General features: G+C 38.3%; 1 protein-coding gene and 1 non-coding gene across 13 annotated transcripts in view; both read right to left on the reverse strand.

The window, feature by feature from the left end:
* Window positions 1-27,043, reverse strand: part of L3MBTL4 (L3MBTL histone methyl-lysine binding protein 4) — a 499,515-nt gene that overhangs the window by 328,884 nt on the left and 143,588 nt on the right. The window lies entirely within an intron of this gene.
* LOC119872780 lies at window positions 23,820-23,929 on the reverse strand. Its single transcript, XR_005362796.1, has one exon. It is a non-coding gene; the product is annotated as a U6 spliceosomal RNA (small nuclear RNA).

Below are 27,043 nucleotides of genomic sequence, written 5' to 3' on the forward strand. Positions count from 1 at the left end.
TGTAGCTGGATAACTATCAAACCATTCTGAACATCTATGAATTCAACCTGAGATGTAAAGAAAGAACAACTGAAACTCTACAAATAGAAAAGCGACAACTTTTTGCAAGTGTGTATCTTGGTTGGGTCATAGTTGATATTCCTGACTCTGCTCACACGTACAGCCTTTCTGCACTTGACAAAATGATGAGAAGGAGGAATTCACCACAAAAGAAAGAACAAGTGGTAATACCCTCTGTCACAGATCTAATGAATATGGGTTTAAGTAAAATGTCGGAGATGGAGTTCAGGATTACAATTATAAAGTTATTAGCTGGGCTTTGAAAAAAAGCATAGACTCTAGAGAAATTAAGTACAAAACTGAGATCTAATCAGGCCAAAATTAAAAATACTCTGAGATGCAGTCCAAATTGGATGCTCCAATAGCTACAGTAAATGAGCCAGAGGAAAGGATAAGTGACATAGAAGAAAAGCTGATGCAAAGGAAGGAATGCAAGAAAAAGAGAGAAAAACAACTAAGAGCCCACAAGGAGAGGATCCAAGAAATAAATGACAGCTTGAAAAAAATAACATCCAAATTACTGGAATTCCAGAGGGCCAGAGAGAGAGACAGATAGGACCAGATGGTATATTTGAGCAAATCATAGCTGAGAACTTCCCTAATCTGGGGAAGGAAACAGGCATTGATATCCAAGAGACAGAGAGGACCCCTCCCCCAAATCAACAAAAGTAGATCAACAGCCCAACATATAACAGTGAAGCTTGCAAATTTCAGAGATAAAGAGAAAATCCTGAAAGCAGGTCAAGACAAGAAATTCCTAACATAAAGTGAGAGAAATATTAGATTAACAACAGATCTATCCACAGAGACCTGGCAGGCCAGAAAGGGCTGGTATGACATATTCAACGTACTAAATGAGAAAAACATGCAGCCAAGAATATTTTATCCAATACGACTTTCATTCAGAATGGAAGGAGAGATAATATAAGAGCTTCCAGGATAGACAGAAACTGAAAGAATATGTGACTACCAAGACAGCCTTGCAAGAAATATTAAGGGGGATCCTGTAAGCAAAGAGGGAGCCCAAAGAAACAGAGATAATCTGCAGAAACAGTAACTGTACAGGTAATACAATGGCACTAAATTCATATCTTTCAATAGTTACTCTAAATGTGAATGAGCTAAATGGTCCAGTCAAAAGACACAGGGTATAAAGAAAAGCAAGACTCATCCATATGCTGGTCTACAAGAGACTCAGTTTAGACCTAAAGCCATCTTCAGATTGAAAAGGGGTGGAGAACCATTTGCCATTCAAATGGACATCAAAAGAAAGATGGGGTAGCAACATTCATATAAGATAAATTAGATTTTAAACCTAAGACTGTAGTAAGAGATGAATAGGGACACTATATTGTGCTTAAAGAGTCTATGCAACAAGATCTAACAATTATAAATATTTATAACTCTATTTTGAGAGCAGCCAATTATATCAACCAATTAATAACCAAAGTAAAGAAACGCATAGATAATAATACATTAATAGTAGGAGACTTCAACACTGCAATTTCAGGGACAGATAATTTAAGAAGACCAACAAAAAAACAAGGGTTTTGAATGACACAATGGGCCAGGTGGACTTCATAGAGTATACAGAATGTTGCATCCTAATGCAACAGAATACACATTCTTCTTGACTGCACATGGAACTTTTTGCAGAATAGACCACATATTGGGTCACAAATCAGGTCTCAAGCAATACCAAAAGACTGAGATTCTTCCCTGCATATTTTCAGAAAAAAAAAGAAAGAAAGAAAAGAAACTAGAACTCAATCACAAGAGGAAATTTGGAAAGAACTCAAATACATGGAGATCAAATAGCATCATACCAAAAAATGAATGGGTCAACCAGGAAATTAGAGAAGAATTAAAAAGATTTATGCAAACTAATGAAAATGAAAGCACAACTGTTCTAAACCTTTGGGATACAGCAAAGATAGTCCTAAGAGGGAAGTACATTTCAATACAAGCCTCTTACAAACAATCAGAAAAATCTCAAATACACAAACTTTACACCTAAAGAAGCTGGAGAAAGAACAGCAAATAAAGCCTAAACCAAGCAGAAGAGAAATAATAAAGATTAGAGAAAAACTCAATGAAATAGAGACCATAACTACAGAACAGGAAACCAGGAATGGTTCTTTGAAAGAATTAATCAGATAGATAAACCCCCTAGCCAGACTTATTAAAAAGAAAAGAGGAAGGACTCAAATTAATAAAATCATGAAGAGGAGAGATTACAACTAACACCAAGGAAATACAAACAATTTTAAGAATGTATTATGAGCAACTATATACAAAAATATTAGGCAATATGAATAAATGTATGCATTCCTAGAAACATATAAACTCCAAAACTGCAACAGGAAGAAACAGAAATCCTGAACAGACCCATAACCAGCAAGGAAACTGAGATAGCAACCAAAAACTTCCCAAAAAACAAGAGTCCAGGGCCAGATGGCTTCCTAGGGGAATTCTACCAAACATTTAAGGAAGAAATAATACCTATTTTACTAAAGCTGTTTCAAAAGGTAGAAATGGAAAGAAAACTTCCAAACTTGTTCTATGAGACCAACATTACCTTAATCCCAAAACCAGACAATGACCCTACCAAAAAGGAGAATTACAGACCAATGTCCCTGATGAACATGGATGTCAAAATTCTCACCAAAATACTAGCCAATAGGATCCAACAGTATATTAAAAAACTGATTCACCACCTGGGATTTATTCCTGGGCTGCAAGGGTGGTTAACATCTGCAAATCAATCAATATGATGCATTACATTAATAAAAGAAAAGAACAATTATGATCCTCTCAGTAGACACAGAAAAAGCATTTGAAAAAGAACAGCATCCTTTCTTGATTAAAACTCTTCATGATGTAGGGATAGAGGGCATATACCTCAACATCATAAAAAGCCATCTATGAAAAGCCCACAGCGAATATCATCTTCAATGGGGAAAAACTGAGAGCTTTTCCCTTAGGGTCAGGAACATGGCAGGGATGTCCACTACCACCCTGCTGTTCAAAATAGTATTAGATGCCTTAGCTTCAGCAATTAGACATAAAAAAAGAAATAAAAGGTATCCAAATTGGCAAAGAAGAGGTCAAACTCTCCCTCTTTGCAGATGACTTGATATTCTGTATGGAAAACCCAAAAGACTCTACCCTCAAATTGCTAGAACTCATACAGGAATTCATCAAAGTATGTGAAACAGATGATAAGATAAATAAGTAAAATACATGGTGTATCAGGTGGCACTAAGGGCTAAAGAGAAAATAAAACAGAAATCAGGTAGGCAGTATTAGCAGCAGGTAGGGCTCTATAATTTTAATATGATGACTTCTCATGAGAAACAATGCAGGTAAAAAGATGATGGAATGGCATCTTTAATGTAACAAAATCCATACTATAAAGTAATATTATGTATCCAATAAAAATATCCTCCAAAAAGAGTGAAATAGCATTTTCAGATTAAATAAAAACTCATTTTGACATGGCTATCATTTCTTTCACAGAATATAGTATCCACTCCAACCAAGTTTTAGATCACTCCTAGAGAATTCACTTTACTCTCCTAGAAATATTCTTTTAAAACCCTTTTTCTTGAAAAAATATAAATCTTTATCTATTTTTAATTCATTTTTATGTAGATAGATGGCCAGTTTGAAAAGAATCTTTTTTTAATACTAAATTTATTTTTTATTGGTGTTCAATTTGCCAACATACAGAATAACACCCAGTGCTCATCCTGTCAAGTGCCCACCTCAGTGCCCGTCACCCATTCACTCCCACCCCCCGCCCTCCTCCCCTTCCATCACCCCTAGTTCGTTTCCCAGAGTTAGGAGTCTTTATGTTCTGTCTCTCTTTCTGATATTTCCCACACATTTCTTCTCCTTTCCTTATATTCCCTTTCACTATTATCTTTATTCCCCAAATGAATGACAACATACAATGTTTGTCCTTCTCCGATTGACTTACTAACTCAGCATAATACCCTCCAGTTCCATCCACGTTGAAGCAAATGGTGGGTATTTGTCATTTCTAATGGCTGAGTAATATTCCATTGTATACATAAACCACATCTTCTTTATCCATTCATCTTTTGATGGACACCGAGGCTCCTTCCACAGTTTGGCTATTGTGGACATTGCTGCTAGAAACATCGGGATGCAGCTGTCCTGGCGTTTCACTGCATCTGTATCTTTGGGGTAAATCCCCAGCAGTGCAATTGCTGGGTCGTAGGGCAGGTCTATTTTTAGCTATTTGAGGAACCTCCACACAGTTTTCCAGAGTGGCTGCACCAGTTCACATTCCCACCAACAGTGTAAGAGGGTTCCCTTTTCTCTGCATCCTCTCCAACATTTGTGGTTTCCTGCCTTGTTAATGTTCCCCATTCTCACTGGTGTGAGGTGGTATCTCATTGTGGTTTTGATTTGTATTTCCCTGATGGCAAGTGATGCAGAGCATTTTCTCATGTGCGTGTTGGCCATGTCTATGTCTTCCTCTGTGAGATTTCTGTTCATGTCTTTTGCCCATTTCATGATTGGATTGTTTGTTTCTTTGCTGTTGAGTTTAATAAGTTCTTTATAGATCTTGGAAACTAGCCCTTTATCTGATACGTCATTTGCAAATATCTTCTCCCATTCTGTAGGTTGTCTTTGAGTTTTGTTGACTGTATCCTTTGCTGTGCAAAAGCTTCTTATCTTGATTAAGTCCCAATAGTTCATTTTTGCTTTTGTTTCTTTTGCCTTCGTGGATGTATCTTGCAAGAAGTTACTGTGGCCGAGTTCAAAAAGGGTGTTGCCTTCATTCTCCTCTAGGATTTTGATGGAATCTTGTCTCACATTTAGATCTTTCATCCATTTCGAGTTTATCTTTGTGTATGGTGTAAGAGAATGGTCTAGTTTCATTCTTCTGCATGTGGATGTCCAGTTTTCACAGCACCATTTATTGAAGAGACTGTCTTTCTTCCAATGGGTAGTCTTTCCTCCTTTATCCAATATTACTTGACCATAAAGTTGAGGGTCCACTTCTGGATTCTCTATTCTGTTCCATTGATCTATGTGTCTGTTTTTGTGCCAGTACCACACTGCTTGATGACCACAGCTTTGTAGTACAACCTGGAATCTGGCATTGTGATGCCCCCAGCTATGGTTTTCTTTTTTAAAATTCTCCTGGCTATTCGGGTCTTTTCTGATTCCACACAAATCTTAAAATAATTTGTTCTAACTCTCTGAAGAAAGTCCATGGTATTTTGATAGGGATTGCATTAAACGTGTAAATTGCCCTGGGTAACATCGACATTTTCACAATATTAATTCTGCCAATCCATGAGCATGGAATATTTTTCCATCCCTTTGTGTCTTCCTCAATTTCTTTCAGAAGTGTTCTATACTTTTTAGGGTATAGGTCCTTTACCTCTTTGGTTAGGTTTATTCCTAGGTATCTTATGCTTTTGGGTGCAATTGTAAATGGGATTGACTCCTTAATTTCTCTTTCTTCAGTCTCATTGTTAGTGTATAGAAATGCCACTGACTTCTGGGCATTGATTTTGTATCCTGCCACGCTGCCAAATTTCTGTATGAGTTCTAGCAATCTTGGGGTGGAGGCTTTTGGGTTTTCTACGTAGAGTATCACGTCATCCGCAAAGAGGAAGACTTTGACTTCTTCTTTGGCAATTTGAATGCCTTTAATGTCTTTTTGTTGTCTCATTGCTGAGGCTGGGACTTCCAGTACTATGTTGAATAGCAGTGGTGAGAGTGGACATCTCTGTCTTGTCCTGATCTTAAGGGAAAGGCTCCCAGTGCTTCCCCATTGAGAATGATATTTCCTGTGGGCTTTTCATAGATGGCTTTTAAGATGTCGAGGAATGTTCCCTCTATCCCTACACTCTGAAGAGTTTTGATCAGGAATGGATGCTATATTTTGTCAAATGCTTTCTCTGCACCTAATGAGAGGATCATATGATTCTTGGTTTTTCTCTTGCTGATATGATGAATCACATTGATTATTTTACGAGTGTTGAACCAGCCTTGCATCCCGGGGATAAATCCCATTTGGTCATGGTGAATAATCTTCTTAATGTATTGTTGGATCCTATTGGCTAGTATCTTGTTGAGAATTTTTGCATCCATGTTCATCAGGGATATTGCTCTGTAATTCTCCTTTTTGGTGGGGTCTTTGTCTGCTTTTGGAATTAAGGTGATGCTGGCCTCATAGAACGAATTTGGAAGTACTCCATCTCTTTCTATCTTTCCAAACAGCTTTAGTAGAACAGGTATGATTTCTTCTTTAAACGTTTGATAGAATTCCCCTGGGAAGCCATCTGGCCCTGGACTTTTGTGTCTTGGGAGGTTATTGATGACTGCTTCAATTCTTCAATTTCCTCCCTGGTTATTGGCCTGTTCAGGTTTTCTTTCTTTTCTTTTTTTTTTTTTTTAACCATCATTATCTCCTGTTTTTTTTTATTTATTTTTTATTGGTGTTCAATTTACTAACATACAGAATAACCCCCAGTGCCCGTCACCCATTCACTCCCACCCCCCGCTCTCCTCCTCTTCTGCCACTCCTAGTTCGTTTCCCAGAGTTAGCAGTCTTTACGTTCTGTCTCCCTTTCTGATATTTCCCACACATTTCTTCTCCCTTCCCTTATATTCCCTCTCACTATTATTTATATTCCCCAAATGAATGAGAACACATAATGTTTGTCCTTCTCCGACTGACTTACTTCACTCAGCATAATATCCTCCAGTTTCATCCACGTTGAAGCAAATGGTGGGTATTTGTCATTTCTAATAGCTGAGTAATATTCCATTGTATACATAAACCACATCTTCTTTATCCATTCATCTTTCGTTGGACACCGAGGCTCCTTCCACAGTTTGGCTATCGTGGCCATTGCTGCTAGAAACATCGGGGTGCAGGTGTCCCGGCGTTTCACTGCATCTGTATCTTTGGGGTAAATCCCCAACAGTGCAATTGCTGGGTCGTAGGGCAGGTCTATTTTTAGCTCTTTGAGGAACCTCCACACAGTTTTCCAGAGAGGCTGCACCAGTTCACATTCCCACCAACAGTGTAAGAGGGTTCCCTTTTCTCCGCATCCTCTCCAACATTTGTTGTTTCCTGCCTTGTTAATTTCCCCCATTCTCACCGGTGTAAGGTGGTATCTCATTGTGGTTTTGATTTGTATTTCCCTGATGGCAAGTGATGCAGAGCATTTTCTCATATGCATGTTGGCCATGTCTATGTCTTCCTCTGTGAGATTTCTCATCATGTCTTTTGCCCCTGTTCAGGTTTTCAATTTCTTCCTGTTCCAGTTTTGGTAGTTTGTGGCTTTCCAGGAATGCATCCATTTCTTCTAGATTGCCTAATTTATTGGCGTATAGCTGCTCATAATATGTTTTTAAAATCGTTTGTATTTCCTTGGTGTTGGTAGTGATCTCTCCTTTCTAATTCATGATTTTATTAATTTGAGTCTTCTCTCTCTTCTTTTTAATAAGGCTGGCTAATGGTTTATCTATCTTATTAATTCTTTCAAAGAACCAACTCCTGGTTCTGTTGATCTGTTCCAAAGTTCTTCTGGTCTCGATTTCGTTGATTTCTGCTCGAATTTTAATTAACTCTCTTCTTCTGCTGGGTGTAGGATCTATCTGCTGTTTTTTCTCTAGCTCCTTTAGGTGTAAGGTTAGCTTTTGTATTTGAGTTCTTTCCAGTATTTGAATGGATGCTTGCATTGCGATGTATTTCCCCCTCAGGACTGCTTTTGTTGCATCCCAAAGATTTTGAACGGTTGTATCTTCATTCTCATTAGTTTCCATGAATCTTTTTAATTCTTCCTTAATTTCCTGGTTGAGTCTTTCATCTTTTAGCAGGATGGTCCTTAACCTCCACATGTTTGAGGTCCTTCCAAACTTCTTGTTGTGATTTAATTCTAATTTCAAGGCATTATTGTCTGAGAATATGCAGGGGATGATCCCAATCTTTAGGTATCAGTTCAGACCCGATTTGTGACCCAGTACGTGGTCTCTTCTGGAGAAAGTTCCATGTGCACTTGAGAAGAATGTGTTCAGTTGAGTTTGGATGTAAAGTTCTGTAGATATCTGTGAAATCCATCTGGTCCAGTGTATCATTTAAAGCTCTTGTTTCTTTGGAGATGTTGTGCTTAGAAGACCTATCGAGTATAGAAAGAGCTAGATTGAAGTCACCAAGTATAAGTGTATAATTATCTAAGTATTTCTTCACTTTGGTTATTAATTGATTTATATATTTGGCAGCTCCCACATTCGGGGCATATATATTGAGGATTGTTAAGTCCTCTTGTTGGATGGATCCTTTAAGTATGATATAGTGTCCCTCTTCATCTCTCACTACAGTCTTCGGGGTAAATTTTAGTTTATCTGATATGAGGATGGCTACCCCTGCTTTCTTTTGAGGACCATGTGAATGGTAAATGGTTCTCCAACCTTTTATTTTCAGGCTGTAGGTGTCCTTCTGTCTAAAATGAGTCTCTTGTAGACAGCAAATAGATGGGTCCTGCTTTTTTATCCAGTCTGAAACCCTGCGCCTTTTGATGGGGTCATTTAGCCCATTCTCGTTCAGAGTTACTATTGAAAGATAAGAGCTTAGTGTCACCATGATATCTATTCAGTCCTTGTTTTTGTGGATTTTTCACTGAACTTCTTCTTAAAGGGGAATTTTTAAGAGTCCCACTTAATATTTCTTGCAGAGCTCGTTTGGAGGTCACATATTCTTTCAGTTCCTGCCTGTCTTGGAAGCTCTTTATCTCTTCTTCCATTTTGAATGAGAGCCTTGCTGGATAAAGTATTCTTGGTTGCATGGTCTTCTCATTTAGAACACTGAATATATCCTGCCAGCCCTTTCTGGCCTGCCAGGTCTCTGTGGACAGGTCTGCCGTTACCCTAATACTCCTCCCCATAAAAGTCAGGCATTTCTTGTCTCTTGCTACTTTAAGGATCTTCTCTTTATCTTTGGAATTTTCAATGACAAGAATAATCTATTAAAGAGTCTACGCTTGTTCTCCTGAGCAGATTTACCAGTATGTACTACATATATTAACCTATATATAATATATCACATACTCGCATCTCTTTCTGGTTTGTCTATTCTGTACCATAGATCCTTGTCTGTTACTAAACAACTGGAATGTTGGGGAGTTTAGTGTAACTTTAACTAAGTTAATATAAAACCAATTGGGATTCTACTTTGGAACTGAATTAAATGTTAATTTGGGAGCTTCTGTGGAAGAAGGTGGAGGAGGTGGATCCTAAGCTCATCTCATCCCATGGATACAGCTATTCATACATCCCATGGATACAGCTAGGTAACTCTCAGATCAGTGTAAATAACCCAGAAAATGACCCAAAGACTGGCAGAACAGACTCTCCACAGCTACATGTAGAGAAGAGGTCACATGAAGAGGGTATAAAGGGCAGAGACATGGTAGGGAGCTAAACAAATGCATGACTGTCCACAGGAGGGAGAATACTGTGGGTACAGAGATGGGAAAGAACAGACTCTCACCCCAGGGGAGCTCCTTGGAAGATGAGTCCCCATAACATTCGGCTTTGAAAACTAGAGAGGCCGAATTTCATTGAGTTCCTATAGCCAGCAGGACTTAAAATGAACATTAAAAATCAGCAGGTTCAGCTCTGGAGATGCTGAGAGGGCAAGAGGAAACTGAGTTCCCATCTTTAAAGAGACAGCACAACAAACATCCTTGAGAAGATACAGCATATAAGCAGCAGTTTGAAAAACAACTGGGATATACAGAAGAGTAATCTGTTTACTAATCTCAGAGCCTATGCTGGAAGAGCAGAGATTGTTGAGAGACCTCTGGAACAAAGTAGCTGGTGGATGCCATTTCCATTCTCCGTCTGCCAATATAAACACACAGCCACCCACAGGAACCAATGCAGTGCTGACACTTGCTATCTACTTGCTAACATCACACCTACCCTCCCTCACACTTTTGCAAAACCACCGTCTTCAACTCAGCCTGCCTCAGTCCTGCAGACGAGCACAAATCTCGCTAAAACCACACCTCCAGCTCCACACACTTCTGTAGTCCTGTACCTTTCAATATACTCAGCCAGAGCCCATCCAAACTAGGCAGCAACCTGGCAGGGTGCAAGCAGCCCCAACGGGAGCCAGCATCACTCCAGAGTGACTCTTGCCCTAGGGAGAGGGGAGAGATAACCATACACACCAGTCAGATTGCAGATGCCACAGCAGACAGCTGCTCTGACTGCAGGCTCTGCCCATCAACAAAAGCTTGTCAGTGGACAACACAGGGAAAGTACCCTGCAGCCTGGTGCTACTGCATCACTGGCAACTGCCTGGTCTAATTCAATTTAAGCCCAAGGCACTTCCAGACTGGCCCAGTAACAACAGAGGGACCAACACTACCCACAATAGGCAAAGAGAGCCACTGCAGACACCTGGACCAAAGGAAAAGGTAGCTCAGCCACAACAGTAAAGCACACACAACATACATAGTTTACACTCTGGAAGCACCAGGTTTTCTTGATCAGGAGACACTGCAGGGCATCAGGGCATAGCAGGATCTCTTCCACATAAAGTCACTACTTTCGGGATCCCTGGGTGGCGCAGCGGTTTGGCGCCTGCCTTTGGCCCAGGGCGCGATCCTGGAGACCCGGGATCAAATCCCATATCGGGCTCCCGGTGCATGGAGCCTGCTTCTCCCTCTGCCTGTGTCTCTGCCTCTCTCTCTCTCTCTCTGTGACTATCATAAGAAAATAAAATAAAATAAAATAAAATAAAATAAAATAAAATAGTCACTACTTTCAAGAACAGGTGATGTAGCTGATTTTCCTAACATAGAGACACAGAGAGTCAGTCAAACTGAGGGGACAGAAAAATATATGTCACAAATGAAAGAGAAACATGCACAAATAATACACTTGATAGAGAATTTATTTTTTTAAAATTTTTATTTATTTATGTGAACGTTATAATAACAGGCATAATAACGTTCACATTACAGGAATCTCAGATGAACAAGAGAGATAGATAAAGGGGGGCAGAAAATTTATTTAAGGAATAGCAGGAAACCTCCTGACTCTGGGGAAGGCAAGAGAAATGCAAGTACAGGAGGTGCAGAGATTCCCCAACTAAATCAACCCACAGACATGCACAGAAAGGCACATAGCAATTAAAGTGGCAAAAAGTAGTGATAAAGACAGAATTCTGAGAGCAGCAAGAGAAAATAGTTACATATGTGGGAAACCATATAAAGCTATCAGTAGATTTTTCAGAAGAAACTTTGTAGCCCAGAAGAAAGGGCCATAGTATATTCAAAGCCCTGAAAGGGAAAAATATGCATCCAAGAATACTTTATCTAGGAAGGCTCTCTTTCAGAATAGGAGATAGAGTCTTTCATGACCACTACAGACCTACAAGAAATGTTAAAGGGGCCGCTCTGAGTGAGAAGGAAAGATCAAAGCAAGAGTAGGAAACAGCAGCAAAATAAGTATGTATCTAAAAATCAGTCAAGAAATTCAAAATAAAAAGATGTTAAAGTCTGACACCATATACCTAAAATGTGGAGAGAAAAGGGGTAATAACGGGCTCAAACTTAAGTGACCATCAATATAATGTACACTGCTATATGCAGAAGATGTTACATATAAATCAAATGGTAACCACAATTCAAAAACAAGTAATAGCGATGCAGAAAACAAACAAAATAATCCAATTATATCACTAAAGAAAGCCAACTAGCCACGAGAGAAGAGAACAAGAGAAGAAAGGAACAGGGAAAAACTATAAGAACAATCATAAAATAAGTAACAAAATGGCAATAAATATATATATAACATTATTACCTTGACTGTCAATGAACTAAATGCCCTAATCATAATACACAGGGTGATAGAAGGGATTAAAAAAAAGACACATCTATATTCTTCCTATAAGAGACTCATTTCAGACCTAAATTAGATACGTGCAAATTTAAAGTGAAGAGATGGAGAAGAATTTATCATGCAAATAGATGTGAAAAGAAAGCCAGGGTAGCAATACTTATATTGAACAAAATAGACTTTAAAAACAAAGACTGTAAAAAGAGACAAAGAAGGACACTAGATAATCATTAAAGGGACAACTCAACAAGAAGACGTAACAATTGTATTTTTGCACACAGCACGGGAGCACACAAATACTTAAAACAGTTAATAACAAACACAAAGAAAGTAAGCAATTATAATACAATAAGAGTAGAGCACTCTAATACCCCACTTATATCAGTGGATAGATATCATCCATACAGAAAATCAACAAGAAAACAGTAGCATTGAATGTTACATTGAACCAGACAGATTTAAGATATATATTCAGGACCTTCCATCCTAAAACATACATACATTCTTTTCAAGTGCACATGGAACATTCTCCAGAACAGATCATATATTAGGCCACAAAACAAAACTCAAATATTCAAAAAGATCAAAGTCATACCATACATCTGCTCTGACTAAATGACATGAAACTAGAAATCAACCACAAGACAAAATCTGGAAAGAGCACAAATTGTACACATAGATTAAATAACATGCTACTAAACAATGAATGGGTTAACCAAGATATCAAAGAGGAAATCAAAAAACATATGGAGACAAATGAACATGAAAACACAATCATCCAAAATCTTTGGGAATCCAACAAAAGCTGTTCTAAGAGGAAAGTTTATAGCAATATAGGCCTACCTCAAGAAGCAAGAAAAATCTCAAATAAATATAACCTTACATCTAAAAGAGCTGGAAGACTAAGAACAAGTGAAACCCAAAACTAGTAGAAGGAAAGAAATAGTAAAGATAAATAAATGAAATGGAAACTAAAAACAAACAAACAAAACCAACAGAACAGATCAATGATCAACAAAAACAGGAGCTGGTTCTTTGAAAAGATCAACAAAATTGACAAATGTTTAGCCAGACTCTAAAAAAAAAGAAGGGAGAACTTAAGACAAAATCACAAATGAAAGAGGAGAAATAACAACTGACACCACAGAAATACAAACAAGTGTCAGAGAAAATTCAGAAAAAATATACACCAACAAATTTAATGACCTAGAAGACATGGATAAATTTCTAGAAACATAAAACCTCTCAAAACCAAATCAGGAAGAAACATAAATTTTGAACAGACTGATTACCAGCAATTAAATTGCATCAGTATTAAAAAATAATTCCCCCAAAAATAAAAGTCCAAGACCAGATGGCTTCACAGATAAATTCTACCAAACACTTTAAGAGGATTTAATACTGTTCTTCTCAAACTATTCCAAATAATGGAAGAGGAAGGAAAACTTCCAGATTCACTCTTTAAGACCAGAATTACCCTGAAGCCAAAACTAGATAAAAACACTGTAAGAAAAGGCCATTTTCTCTGATGAACATAGATGAAAAAATCCTCAGAAAATACTGGCAAACCAAATCCAACAATACATTAAAAATAACACTCACCAAAATCAAGTGGAATTTATTCTGGGGATTCAATGATAGCTCAACATTTGTAAATCAATAAATGTGACACATGATATCAATAGGACAAAGGATAAAAATAATATGATTATTTCAGTAGATGAAGAAAAAGCATTTGACAAAGTTAGCATTCATCCATGATAAAAAAGAAAAAACTTTCAAAAAAATTAGGTTCAGAGGGAACATACTTCAACATAATAAGGCCATATGTGAAAAACTCACAGCTGTCATAGTGGTGAAAACTGAGAGCTTTCCTTCTAAGATCAGAAACAAGACAAGGATGTCACTCTTACCATTTTTATTCAACATTGTACTGGAAGTCCTAACTACAGCAATTATATTAAAAAAAAAGAAAAAGAAAAGGAAAAAGAAAAACTTTTAGTGACTGCAGATGACATGATACTAAATAAAACCCTGCAGATTGCACCAAAAAAAAAAAAAAAACTACTAGAACTAATAAATGAACTCAGTAAAGTCACAGGATACAACATTAATATAGAGAAATCAGTTGTATTTCTATACTCTAATAATGAAGCAGCAGAAAGAGAAATCAGAAAAAAAAAAAACCATTTGCAATTGCACCAAAAGTAATAGAATACCTAGAAGTAAACTTAACCAAGGAGGTGAAAGACCTATACTGTGAAAATTGTGAAACACTGATGAAAAAAAACTGAAGATGACACAAACAAATGGAAAGATATTTCAGGGCCGTGGATTGGAGGAACAAATATTGTTCAACTGTCCATGCTACCCAAAGCAATCTACACATTTAATGCAATCCCTATCAAAATACCAACAGCATTTTTCACAGAACTAGAATAAATAATCTTAAAATTTTATGGAACCACAGAAGATATATACCTACGTATCTATATGAATGGATTTGGGATATACATGTATATATGTATATATAATATTTGCAATAGAATATTACTCAACCACAAAAAAGAATAAAATATTGCCACTTGTAACATGGATGATCTAAAGATCTAAAGAATATAATGTTAAGCAAAGTAAGTCAGAGAAAGGCAAATACCATATGATTTCACTCATATGTGGAATTTAAGAAACAAAACAAATGAACAAAGGGTAAAAAAAGAGACAAACCAAAAAGTAGTCTCTTAACTATAGAGAACAAACAGATGGTTACCAGAGGGAAAGGGGTGGTGGGGATTGAGTGATATAAGTGAAGAGGATCAAGAGTAGTACACTTATCTTGATGAGCACTGAAAAATGTATTGCTTAGTCACCTACATGTATTATATGCCTTAACCTAAAATAACACTGTATGTTAACTATACTGGAATTAATGTTTTTAAGCTATATGTATTCATTATTTAAAAGAGAGAGAGAGAGAGTAGGGGTAGGGAGGGGCAGAGGGAGAGAATCTCCAGCAGACTCTCTGCTGAGCACAGAGCCCTATATGGACTCAATCCCAGGACCCTGAGACCATGACCTGAAATCAAGGGTCAGATGCTCAACCAACTGAACCACACAGGCAATTAAATTAAAAAGGAATAATGTAAAAAAGGAAACAAACATACGTAAATATTAATTTGGGGGGATTTACATTTTTGATGCATCTTTCCATTTGTTCAGATATTAATTTAATTTATATGCATGAATAAAATTTTCTAGTTTTCTTTATATAAGAATTTCATGTTCAGTTTATTCTAAATATTTTTACTTTATTGTACTTATGGGTACAATATTTTCCCTTTTCAATTACTAGAAGCTAGTGGCTAACATACAGAAAAGTTAATAAGCTCTTATATTTATTCTCTATCCAACTATCTCAACATTCTTGTATTAATTCTAATAGCTTACAATTAGATTCTTCTGGGTTTTCTAGGCATAAAGACCATAAATGTGCAACTATATATCTATTTATGTAGTTTTATTTCTTCTTTCCAAAGTTTTTACCACTCATTACATTTTGCTTTTTATTTCATTCACTAAAATCTCCAAGACAATACTGAATATCAATGATGATAGAGGGCATCTCTCTTTCCTGATTTTAATTGAAATGGTTTGGATGTTTTGCTATTTAGTATATTTATTTACTATTACACTTTGGTAAGTAATTTTTATTATGTTTAACCCTATTTTATAAATGAATTTTTGCTAGAAATGACAATTAAATTCTATCAAAAGCCTTTTTTTCACTGTTAAAGATCATTATATGGTTTTTCCCTTCTAGTTTGTTGATGTATGAATTAGGTAGACAGATTTTACAATATCAAACTTTCATTCATTACCGAATTTTGTATTATTGAATAATTATATCATCTTTGTTAATAAGATGTCAATTTTCTAATATATTGCTAGATTATATTTGCCAATAGTTATTTGGAATTTCATATTTCTATTTATATGTTATACATTTATATTTCAAAGTTTTGGGTTTCATACCACATCTCTCAGGTTTCATATGCTAGCTTAAAAATTTTTCATCTTTTCATATGTCCTGGAGGGGTCTGAACATCATTGGTATCATCTGTTTCTTTACAGGTGAATAACAGTTCAGCTGTGATTCTGGCTGGACCTCATCTTCCAGTTTCTTCTACTGTATGACCTATTCAAATGTTCAATGTCTTGGATGCATTCTGAAAATCATTAGTTTGCTAGGAAATCATCTAGTTCTTCCAGGGTTTCCAATATGTTGCTACAAATGTATTATTCTCTTTCATTCCTACTTTTTAAAAACTTCTCAAAAATATTTTTTTATTTCTTTATTTGAAAGAGGGCATGCACAAGAGAGGGGGAGAAGCAGAGAGGGACAAGCAGACTCCACACTCCTCAGATCACGACCCGAGCAAATCAGGAGTCAGATGCTCAGTCAACTGAATCATCCAGGTGCCCCTCCCGCATCTCTAGTTTTCCTTACTCATTTAGTAATTAAGGTTAAGATACATACGGCATATGCTGGTTTCACTCAGGAGAACAGGTAAATGGTGACAGCATTAAAAGAGAACAAAAACAGGGGTGCCTGGGTGGCTCAGTGGTTTAAGTGAGCAACTCTTGATTTCAGCTCAGGTCACAATCTCAGGTGCATGAGATTGAGCCCCACCTGCACTGGGCTCTGCACTGAGGGTGGAGTCTTCTCTCTCTTTCTTCTTCTGCCCCTTCCCACCCTGCACACATGCACATGCTCTCTCAAGAGAGAGATCAAGAACAAAGAGAAAAGAAGACTGAGGAGGGTGTGTATTGATATTGTGAAGGATAAATAGTGGAGTTCACTTCCAGTGTGGAACTGAGATACGAATCTGCAGATAGGCAGAAATAGCTAGAGTAGCATCCAGGTAACTGAAGTCACCAAAATAAAAAGTGTAATATGAGAAGAGGATCATGATTGAAACACAGAAAAATCTCAACACTTAGTGAAGGGTAGAGAGTAAAGAACTAATAAAGAGAAAGCATCAAGACATAAAAACCAGAAGACTGGTATACCAGAATGCAAGGAAAGAGCAAGTAAAGAAAAAGTAGAAGAAAGGGAAGGAAGACCAGATGGAGAAGAAGGAGAGGAATGTGTAGAAGAGGAAGGAATAGTCAACACTTTGAGAGATCAGTCAGACAGGTGGGTTTGTGTGGAACACAAGATGAAAACAAGAAGAAACTGTCAAAGAAATCAAGGGCCACTTTAACAACAGGTTTGAATGAGGGTCAGAAATCCTAAGTGGGCCCAGTTCTGTCACTAGAGGAGAATAAAGAACTAAGGAATCTCAAAAGTTCTTACTGGAATATTCAGGTAATAGCAAAGTGTACAATAAAGTGTAAAAATCTTGTGTGCAGATTTCCTAGTGATAACTGATTTCCCCCTTGACATGTAGTAAATGTGGGGCAGGTAGGTCTAGAAAATAATTTTCATCACCAAGAATCCTTAAAGAAGACCCATATAATTAATTGACATTAAAATTCTCCCCTATGAATACCCTACTGTAAAACTTCAAATTAATATCTGTCTACATGAGATGACAATATTCTCTTCATAAAGTGATTAACTGCATATTGCCCTTGACCTTTTCCTTCTATATACCCTAGAAACATCTAATGTAATCTGTTAAATATAATATAGTTCCAGTTGTTATTGCTATTTTCATTAATTTAATTCTGTTGATCAGAATGTAGACCTTCCTCTATTCAACATATCCCCTGCTGAGCTTCAATTAATGAACATACCTTAAATATGATTCAAAATGTTTTTTCTCTTGATACCCTAAGTGTTTAAAATAAATTCTTTCCCAAATCATATCTTAACCTCACAGCTTCCTAACCTTTTAAAGCACTAATCGTTCTCGGTGAATTTAAGTTTAAAATTCATGAACGAACACTGAATTTTGGTTCACCAGCAGACCATGTGGGCCAAAGAAGAGTACCATTATTAGTTGAAGGATAATTAGCACTGTTTAAAGAATGTTCACGTAAAAACATCTAAACCAGTTTCATAAAATTAAATTCCTAGAAAGTGCTTGCAAAGCAGCAACGAAGGTTCCGTTAGTCCCCACTGGCCTCATTCTGCACACAGCTCTTTAGAACACTTTTGGAATTAGAGCCCCTTAGTCCTGACTTGAATTATGTCATATAAATGAAACAAGAAAGTGCAGTATTGTAGATCTAATGAGTAAAAGACCCTAAACTATGTGCTAAAAAAGCTCAATAACAGCACTGTTCCCTTAGGAACAGGTACGAAATAATTCCCATTTTCCACAAGGAAGCTCAAAGTGATTCTGCAAATGAGATGTTATATTGGCAGAATAATGGCTTCCCAAAGATATCCATGTCCTAATCCCTAGAAATTCTAAAGGGATTTTGCATGTATGATTAAGTTAAAGTTCCTTGAGGTGGGGAAAGTATCTTGGGTTATCCAGGTGGATCCAATGTAATCATAGAAGTCCTTCAAAGTGGAGAAGCTTTGGGGCGCCTGGGTAGCTCCATCGCTTAAGCATCTGCCCTCAGCTCAGGTCACGATTCCAAGGTCCTGGCTTCAAGCCCCTCGTTGGGCTCCCTGCTCAGCAGGAAGTCTACTTCTCCTTCTTCCTCTGCCCCTCTCCCCATACACTCTCTCTCTCATAAATAATTTTTTTAAAAAAGTGGAGGTTTTCCCAGCTGTGATCAGAGGAAGATGTCACTAGGACAGAAGGATAAGAAAGATGCTACCTTGCTAGTTTTAAATATGGAGGAAGGGACCACAAGCCAAGGGAGTACAGGTGGCTTCTCGAAGTTGGAAAAGGCAAGGAATCAGATCCTTCCCTGGACCTTCAAAGGAATGCTGCCCTGACCATACCTTGACTTTAGCCCAGTGGGACCCATGGCAGACTTCTACCCTGCAGAACTATAATATAAATTTCTGCTGCTGGAACCAAGTCATGGTTATAGGAAACTCATGTAGAACTGTTATGTCAGAAATAATAAGTACTGGTATTCAGTAAACTGTTCAAATTCACCATCAAAAGTTTTTTAATGCTCACTAACTGTGAAAGTGGACCAAATAATCATATTTAATTTGACTGAAAATAAGAAGGATTCCACAAATGGTAAGTTAACTTAGGACAATAGTTTTCACATAGTAGATACTACATTCTCTGATTTGAATTGAGGTTCACTATATAAAATACAGAAACTATGAAAAAACTAAGAGAATGCACTCAAAGCTAATATTTTCCTGTCTCTTTAAGCTGATGTTCAGGAAACTAATTTATAATAGGACATGTAAACAGCACCAAAAATCCTTCACTATCCAAGAAATTTTTTGTACAGAAAGCTTATGATGTTAATTCTTTAAAATTATTTTAAATATAGTCATAAAGTTTTAGGGATGGGAGGTATCTAACAAATCAGCTAGCCATTTTAAAGATGAAAAAAGTTATTTCTCCAAGGTTTAGTTTTGGCATAAATGTCTTATTCCATAGACCTATTATCCAGATAAGCCTTCAATGTGCATTGATTTAAATAACTGGTTTCAATTCCAAAGCATCCTGCTTATATTTTTTATATCATCAATAAAATATGGCTCCTTGTCAAATTAAATTCTGAACTACTGAATTTAGATTTGCTATTATAAAAGATTACTCATAACAACCACCATAGAAAATTATTTCTCATAAGATCCTAAGCACTGTGAAGACAACTACAGGTAATTAAAAGTACAAAGAAAATGGCAATCAATAGGCTTATCTTGGTAGAATACTTTTCGACATACAGCAAAACTAAAATAGCAGTGTCATAAACTTCTAAAATCTGGCATTATAGAAATTCATGCTTAATTGGGGAAAAAAATGTTTCTATTTCAAAATCTTTATCACAGAGACAGATTCGTTCTAGGTACCAGCTTCTCATACGGAGTGCTCTATGGTCGGTCCTGGGGCACACAGAGAACAGCACACTGTGCCCATCCCATCCCAGCACAAGGTGCCAGCCCATCTAGGGCTCCTTCCCTGGTTCTGAGGGCTCCATCTTGGTTCCACACTGGCTTCTCCTCCTCTCCACACCTGAGAGTGATCCTCTGCTCAGCATGCCCCTCCCTGTACTCACAGGTTCCCCTATTACCTACACACTTGATGTAGCTGTCCCTTAACCCCTCTCACCAGCTTCTGATGTATACCATTTGAGTGTTCCACCAGCCCCAATCTCCACAAGAAAATCCAGCCTTGTCCCCACTAGAGATTGCCATGTTCCCTAAGTCAGTAAATGGTCTCTACACACTAGTTCCAGTGATGCCTCCGGCAGTCCTTGCAGCCAACCGTTTACCATTCCCACGGTTCCACCTCCTAATACCTCTGGAGTCATCTCCTCCTCTCAGCCACCCCTGGTTCTGCAGTAGATGAGAAGCCCCCTCTCACCAGCTCTTGCCAGTACACTGATCTCTCCATTCCTCTCTTGCCCACAACCTCTCCCTAGTCCTCTCCAGAGTCCCTTGCAGGTCCCTCTCCACAAAAGACACTGTCACTCTCCTGCCCAAAGCTTTAAAGTCTCTTTATTAACTAGAAGACAAAGTTCCAAGCAGTTTCCCACAGCAAACAGGAGCACCTCCAATGGCTCACACCAAATTTCAGCCTCATCAACTGCTTTCTCTGGTCATTTATTCAACAAATATTTATGGAGGACCTACTATGTTCTAGGCTCTGTGGACACAACACTGGACATGAGGCCTCACTCACAAGCTTTAAATCTAGTAGGTAAGGGGGACATTGGGTGTCTCAGTCAGTTAAGCAATCGACTGCTGTTTTCAGCTCAGGTCATGACCTTAGGGCTGTGAGATTGAGCCCTCCTGCCTCCCATGGGACTCTGCACTGAGCATGGAGCCTGCTTGGGATTCTCTCTCTGTCCCTCTGCCTGTCCTCCCCACTCGTGCATTTGTGCACATGTGTGCACACTATCTCTAAAAAATATCTAGTAGGTAAGAATCAAATATTTAAAAATATAATTGTAAACTATACTAAGTGCTTTCACAGAGCATAGGGCTTGGGGAGCACAGAACAGACAGGTCAGCCTCATCTAGGGGATCAGGGAAAGCTTTCCCAAAGTGAAAACATGAGACTCTGTAGGCATTAGTATTAGCAACATGTGTGTACTATAATGAGGCAAAAGACAGACCTGGAGAGAAGGCAGGAAGTAGAAGAGGTACAAGGGTCCTGTGACAACCTGAAATAAGGACAGCCATCAGAGCAGGGCAGATAGGCACAAGCCCGACTAGAGAGAAGGCTGAGGAGGCAAGAAAGGGCCAGATTCTCCAGGATTAAGTTCTACTAAATCCTTGGCAAGATTTGCCTGTATCCTATCCTACGGGCAATAGAAGGCATTTGAAAAGTTTTAAGAACAGCTAAGAAGCAGGCTTGTGTTTTAAAAAGAACAGTGTGGCTGCAAAGTGAAGACTGGAGTAGTTCGTCTCAAGCACAGGTCTGGGAGATGAGCTGGGACATGCAGAAGGGGGTAACAGCTTGGATTCAAGTAGATTTGCCCTATGCTTCACAACTCAGGGCTTTATGCAGAAATGCAATGGAGGAAAGTCAGCACTAGGATGAGAGAAGAACAAGGATTCACAGTTAAGGAAAGATGAAAAGAGCAGACAGACTAGAGAAATATTCCAGAAGCAAAACCAACAGCGCTTATGACAGACTGCCCATGAAAGTGAAAAAAAAGTCAAGTTTGCCGTCCAGGTCTCAGGCCAGTTGCCAAACTGGGGAGCGTCTTCCTTTCTCCAGGGCTGCTGGGCATGGGCTCTGCTAAGAATGTATTTAATCAAATATAAGATCTCTTTTATCCCCAAATAATGGACCCATTCAATTGAGTATTCCAAAAGTTTGTGTATTTTTATATACATTTTATATCTGTTCAATTTACTGAAGACCAGACCCATGCCGCTATCATTTTCCTCTGGTCCTCATTTTCATTACAACAGTCACAAAATATTGGCAAGTCTTTAATTTTCACTTAAAGTGCTTTTCCAGAAAATTTATTTTCTACACGTAGCTACCCGCCAGAGGCTTTTCAGGAAAGACTCCTGACAAAACACCATGCTGCTTCCAGTTACATCAGAGAAGAAAACCAAATGAATTTTTTTTTTAATTAAAGATTTAGTGGTGCCTGGCTGGCTCGGTCAGTGGAGTATGTGAATCTTGATCTCAGGTTGGTGAGTTTGAGCCCCACGTTGGGTGTAGAGATTATTAAAAATAAATGAATAAACATTAAAGGTTTAAACTTAGTATTGGTCTATTCCTCAAAGAAAAATAATTCCTTTCTTAAGTAGTATAACAAACATTTCTTTAAAAAAATGTTTCACTCAGTGTTAATTCTCTAGAGTAAATAATTTCTAAACTGTCCTTAAGAAATCTTCTAAGCAAAATATAAGAACTGATACCAAAAGAACCTAAAAACTATTGAGAATGAATACATAAATTCCCCATTTAAGCTGTTCAAGAAAAATACCATTTGTTGAATATATACCAAGAGCCAAATACGTTCTAAATACTTTCTCATGCAAAGCTGGTAGCATTACAGGCTAAGATAACCTATTACTCTCATTTCACAAGCAAGAAAACTGGGGCTTAGAGAAGTAAAATAATTGTTGAAGTCACACAGCCAGTTAAGTGGCAAAACCAAGATTCAAAGAGGTTTCTTTGATTCTAGCAACACGCTCTTTATTTCCTTTCATATATCACATGAGAAATTAAAGTTTGGACTTCTAAAAGACAACATTTACCCTGGGCTTAAGACAAAAAACAGGGCTAGACACCCAGGGCCCAGCCACCTATCTGTGCCCACCTGCCTGCATGCCCTGGCCTGGACTTTAGGGAAGTTTCTGTGTATTACACTGTAGTATCTTCATTGGGAATTAGATGCCATCTTAAAGTAAAGCTTTTTTTTTAAATGTAGGGTTCAATTATACATATGGAAATCAGTAGAAAAATAAGATTCAAGTCATGAATTTTCCCAGTGAATTACTAAGGGATTCATCTATTCTGTGAAGTGAGCTACTGTACAAATGTATCTTTGCACTTAAACACTGAAACAAGAACACACCACCAATTCCTATTTCCTTCTGACTTTTGAGGGAAATCCATGCACAGATTCTGTGAAAGCCCCAGTGCCACATCCACAAGGGACCCAGGCACTGAGACCCGACTGCCATACTTGACTCTCCCTGGGCTACATTGGGAATTATGTCCCACGAGGGCTGGGAGAATGAGGGTGCATAGCTGAATGCCTACCTGAAGCCTATAGTGAAATCAGAAAGTACCATGCACACAGAAAGGTGGAACCCTTCAGATGACTGTTAACAACTGGATTACCCTGATACACAGGACCCTCAAGTACTACTCGCTTGCACATGCACACACCGGGAAGAGAGAGGCAGACAGCCAGGAGATATGAGCAGGACCCCTACCCCTACCCCAAAACTCGCTGCCCTGTTTGCTTCACCACTTCAGGAGCTCCTCATTTTCTTCTGATCTCCTCTTCAAGACTTGATACCATTCTTCTCACCCTCCTGGACTTTTCCTTCTCTTTCCTTCCTGACTGTCCATCCCTTCCCCTATTCTAAAGCCGTATGTGAGGAGAACAGGGAGCATCCACATGGGAGGATGGCAGGGTTGAGGGGCTGCAAGGAAAATATCCACATGTGGGGGAGTCCAGCACAGAGTATGACAACCTGGCAGGGTGGGGGGGTGTCCCCACAGAAGGATGCCTTGGCATGGAGCAGGGAGTAGAAGAATCTTTTTTTTTTTTTTTTTTTTTTTTTAAATATGGAACGCTTCACGAATTTGCGTGTCATCCTTGCGCAGGGGCCATGCTAATCTTCTCTGTATAGAAGAATCTTTTTTAAAAGAATATTTTTATTTATTTATTCATGAGAGAGGCCAAGACACAGGCAGAGGGAGAGCGGGCTCCCCGTGGGGAGCCCAAAGTGGGACTTGATCCCAGAACTCCAGGATCATGACCTAAGTGGAAGACAGATGCTCAACCAGTGAGCCATCCCTTGAGGAATCTTAACTAAGGTGTTGAGGGCATCTACTTGGGAAGCTGGCCTAGAGTGTAGAGTCAGAGTCCAAATGGAGCAAGAAGGGCTTCCCCTGGACGGGCAGCCTGGTGCAGGGTGAGGATGGTGTGCTACAGAGCAGCAGCCTGAGCAAAGGAGCTTGAAGATGGCATCTTAGGGGGAGCAGCCCACCATGGTGGAGCCCGAGTGAGACAAGGTGGTCACATATGCCAGGGATGGGTCAGTGGCAAAAACAGTTACACAGAGGAGGCTTTAGCAAATAAGCAAATATACTAAAGATAACGGGAGCTACAATTCTGTCAAAAATTGAAATTCAAATCTATGAATGGCAAAACTAAAATTAATCTTGAAGGATCAGCCTGGAAATGGAGATATTACTGTGAATTCATATACAGAGAGAGAATGATATAAATAAAAATACTGACATGAAGCGTGTGTGTGTGTGTGTGTGTAGTGTGTATAAATCTGTATGTATGCAGATATGTGCATATAAACATACAAAGAGATACTCCTTAGCTCTGAGGTCCACTGAGAGGGCCTGAGAGCAACAATAACCTAATAGCAGTGAACACACTTAAAAAGTGTGTTCTTTTTCATGTGTGAAAAAGAACCAGGCCTCTCTGGAGAGAATACTGATTCAAGGAAGGGAGAATATAAGATAAACCTAAAACATCTTGAGTCACAGAATATGGAAGCACTCAAAGAATAATACAGATATATCAAAAAAGACACCAACCCCAACTTGAAGGGGCTCCTACTGGCCAAACATCGGTCAATTTGAGTACCAAAAAACTGACAGAAATTGATTAAAATCCAATGAAGGAGCCACAAGTCCATATTGAAATAAATAAATTAGATAAATAAATAGAAGGAAGGAAGAAGAAAGGAAGGAAGAAGGAAGGAAGGAGAGAGAAAGAGAAAGAAAATAATTAAGTAAAGTGGAAAAATAAAGTATTTAGAGCTTCTAATTTCCTCTCTATAAAACTCACTAATTCCAAAGAAAAAACCGTAGCTTTACAGTGGAGAAACCTGGTAGACACCAGCTTAATCAAGAGACCAAAGTAAGTTATCCTCAGAAATGGGACAAATAATAATTGTGTGCCATCTAACAGGAGGCCAAGAGCGAGGGGAAAAAAGCATCACTTCTGTGATACTGCCCCAAAGATGTCCAACTTGAGTCTAATCCTGAGGAAATATCAGACAAACCTAAAATGAGGAACATACAAAATAACTGGCCTGTGCGCTTCAAGCGTATCAAGGTCAAGTCCAGGGGAAGCTGTGGAGCTAGTCTAGATGGAGGAGCCTGAAGAGGCAGGTAAGGAACTGCAAGCCATGTTCTGAACTGGCTCCCTTCCCCATCGAGGGCATCGTCAGATCACTGGTGAAACCCAACTGGGTTCTGCAGCCCGCATGGCAGTAAGATATGGACTTTAACTTCTTGTCTTGAACAGTGGACTGCAGCAGTGCAGGGCATGATCTTGTATAGAGGACATACATGCTCAAGTGTTTGGGGGTGATGAGGTATTAGGTAGTCAATATACTCTGGAATTCAGAAAAAAAAAATGTCTCTGAGCTGTACTTGCAACTTTTTCTTAAGTTTGAAATAGTTCCAAAGTGTTAAGAAATGTATTTAAGGAAAGAATATAGTGCTAAAAAAGCACAGGGAGATGAAGTAGTCATTAAACATAGGCATGTCAGCAAATACGCCCATAGTCCAAATTAAATATTTCACAGAAAACCGTTTAGGTTCAAACGAATATTGAAATGCCCCCAAAGCAGCAGCTTTAATCTCAGTAGCAAAAGGTAATTATGCTGAACAAAAATCAAATATGCTTTAAAAAAGCAAAGCACATTAGTGGAAAGAATCCTTTGGTTAAACAAAAGTCTCCAATCTTAGGAACAGAAAAAGGAAGACCTTCAGGAGGAGAAGATGGGGTGTTTTGCTTAGGCAAGAGATGGTAGCCGGCCGCAGCCAGGCCCTCCTTACAACTATGAGGCCTGCACACCTTGAAACCTTCCCAAACAACTCCACTGGAACCAAGTAGTGCTCTGTGACATTTTCGTTGGCTAAATCAATCTAAAAGTCAGGGCACTCAGTCCCCTTTTCAGAGTTCAATACTCTTATCATCCACCAGGGACCTCTAATAAAGTAGTAGAGGCTCCTCTGCAGGACTGCGTGAGAACATACATAATCTGGAAGCTTTCTCAAGAATTTCTTTAATGAAAAAAAAAAAAAGGATTTCTTTAATGGTGTAAAATTTTCATATGATGTCTGCTTTCATATATTAAGGAATTCAACATGGCCTTTCTCTCTCTGTGCTTTACAGTTTTATTCATTGATTTCATCTATTGACTGAGTCCCAGCAGAAAATAAACATGCTCCTTTCCTTTGTGAGAATGTATATCCACACTACAACTAATTCACCAGGAGAGACAGAATATTATTCGGGAGGTTTGGCAACTTGATTATTTAATTTCAAAAATTAGCTCACTATCAAGAGTAAATAAATTATTTGAAAGTCTACACTAAAAACTATTTTTTACACAGTAGTATTTTTGTTACAGTGGCATCCGGATGCATTTTACAAAAGTTTCTGCCAAGAAAAGTACATTAGTTACAAAGAAGTTCCCTGCTTATTACGTAGTGACAGTTTCAGAACTCAATGAAAATATAATTCCTTGAGTTCAAAGCAGCCAAACACATAAACATTTAACTATCCATTTAATGACAGTAAATGCCATTTGTAAAAATAAGAACTGACTAAAGCAAAATCGATTTGGTTTTCCCTTTTCTGATGTTGCTGTCCATTTTTGGGTAAGGACTCCCTTGGTGGGAATGAACAGACCTCTCACCACGTTTTGAAAATGTAGGTATTATTTCCACTGACATATAATTATTTTGCAAGGAAGTATTTCTGTCATTACACCAAGGAAGTAAACTAGTTACTCTAACAAAAGACTTCA

The sequence above is a fragment of the Canis lupus genome, chromosome 7 (assembly GCF_011100685.1).
Source record: "Canis lupus familiaris isolate Mischka breed German Shepherd chromosome 7, alternate assembly UU_Cfam_GSD_1.0, whole genome shotgun sequence".
In the NCBI taxonomy this organism is placed as follows: Eukaryota; Metazoa; Chordata; class Mammalia; order Carnivora; family Canidae; genus Canis; species Canis lupus.